This window comes from Myodes glareolus, chromosome X, assembly GCF_982192425.1.
Source record: "Myodes glareolus chromosome X, mMyoGla1.1, whole genome shotgun sequence".
In the NCBI taxonomy this organism is placed as follows: Eukaryota; Metazoa; Chordata; class Mammalia; order Rodentia; family Cricetidae; genus Myodes; species Myodes glareolus.
This window is the reverse complement of record NC_142053.1, coordinates 79,894,670-79,896,787: the sequence shown is the minus strand read 5'-3', so window position 1 is coordinate 79,896,787 and position 2,118 is coordinate 79,894,670. Positions and strand designations below refer to the sequence as shown.

The following is a 2,118-nucleotide window of genomic DNA, read 5'->3' as shown; positions in this document are numbered from 1 at the left end:
GAGAACATGATGGACACCACAGATATAAAGTGAAAAATGAGCGCTCGGGGGTAAAAGTGAAGTAAAGGTGTAGTGGATATTCGGGGAGTAAGAATTGTATATAAAATTGTAGATATGGCACAAGGAAAGACTAGAGAACTCTGTTCATTTGCTTGGGTGTATTTTGATAGCCAAAGGAGCTGGGGTGGAGCAGAAATAAATGCAGAGAATTTTAGAGTTTGTAAATTTTGTAAATATTCCACTCCATCCCACACACTGGTGGCGCAGCTGCCACTGCCACTACTGAGTGAAAGAATGAGCAAAAGGAGCGCAGGCCACAGGGCCTGGCAACAGCTGCAGGCTGAGGCCTCTGGCAAGTACTGCAGTTTTCAGTCTGCTCCTGCACTCAAAGAAGTGAATGCAGCATAGCCCTGCTCGCTTGAGTCCCCAGTCAGTCAAGTCTTTGGATGCTTCAATGACAGGCACCAGGGAGCCTGTGCTGCAGCTACATTTGTCAAGTCACCACTACTACTTTTGGGAACCAGGGAGTGGAATGTTGTAGTAGGAGGCCACCTGTTTGTTCAGGCCTGCTCAGCCCCAAAATAACCACATAGAAACTGTATTAATTACATCAATGCTTGGCCTATTAGCTTATGCATATTTCTAGATAACTCTTATATCTAGAATTAACCCATTTCCATTATTTTGTATTTTACCACGAGACTTGTGACCTCTTTTACCATGTGGTATATTTTACCACAGCAGTAGCTTTCTTCTATGTCTTGCAGAATGTTTAGCAGACTCTTTCATGAGGCAGGAACCCCAAAATACTGTCTCACCTTCTTTAAGCAACTTCAGTATAAACTTCTGCATGTCCAGTTTATACAGAATGACATCAAACAGTTCAGGAAAGAGCAGTTTCTTCCCCCAAATGGCTAGCAAACCCATAAGAAATCCTTTGGTGCCCATCATCCTCTTGAAATAATTGGTGCTACCAGGAGATGTGTCTCATTGTCATGAAAAGTCCTAAGTTCTTTTTTTCTTTTAAAGATTTATTTATTTATACAGTATCCTGCCTGTAGGCCAGAAGAGGGCATCAGATCTCATTATAGGTGGTTGTGAGCCACCACATGGTTGCTGGGAATTGAACTTAGGACCTCTGGAAGAGCAGTCAGTGCTCTTAAATGCAGAGCCATCTCTCCAGCCCAAGTCTTAAGTTCTTAAACATCTTAAATGCCATATTATGAAGGTCTTTGAAAGATTTGAAGAATCCCTATCCATCTGAAATATATCTCTGTATACCTAGAAAACCTAACTAACATGACTAAAAGCTTGACTATTATAGATGATTATCTATTAACCTATATTTCTTGATTATACATTATACTTTTAAATGAGTTGTAAAAACACAATACCTTGCCCCTTCCTTCTTCCTTGTGCTACCTGCCAGGTGGCTGCCATCTCCTTTATGGCATCATGGCTGCCCTCCGACCTCTGGTGAAGCCCAAGATCATCAAAAAGAGGACCAAGAAGTTCATCGGGCACCAGTCAGATCGATATGTCAAGATTAAGCAAAACTGGCAGAAACCCAGAGGTATTGATAACAGGGTGTGGAGAAGATTCAAGGGCCAGATCCTGATGCCCAACATTGGTTATAGGAGCAACAAGAAAACCAAGCACATGTTGCCTAGTGGCTTCTGGAAGTTTCTGGTCCACAATGTCAAGGAGCTGGAGGTGCTGCTGATGTGCAACAAATCTTACTGTGCTGAGATCGCTCACAGTGTTTCCTCCAAGAACTGAAAAGCCATCGTAGAAAGAGCAGCACAGCTGGCCATCAGAGTCACCAGTCCCAACGCCAGGCTACGCAGTGAAGAGAATGAGCAGATGGTTTGCATGCATGTTTTATTTGTGTTTAAATAAAACCACAAAAACTGCAAAAAAACACAATACCTTAATCAAGAGTAGAAATATACATATAACAAAATTGACCTAAAATTTTTACTAATAAACCAAGATCTATACCAATGCAAAGTATCCAGCTCTATAGCATATCCCCCTTTAAATGTAAACAAACATTTATAAGCAATATTTGGGAATTTGAGTATAGTTATCTCCAAACTGTTTCCTGATTTTGTTAGG

At 41.3% G+C, this 2,118-nt stretch overlaps 1 pseudogene; it reads left to right on the top strand.

The window, feature by feature from the left end:
• The first annotated feature begins 1,455 nt into the window (after positions 1 to 1,455).
• LOC125389396 (large ribosomal subunit protein eL32 pseudogene) lies at positions 1,456 to 1,908 on the top strand (annotated as a pseudogene).
• The last annotated feature ends 210 nt before the right edge of the window (positions 1,909 to 2,118 follow it).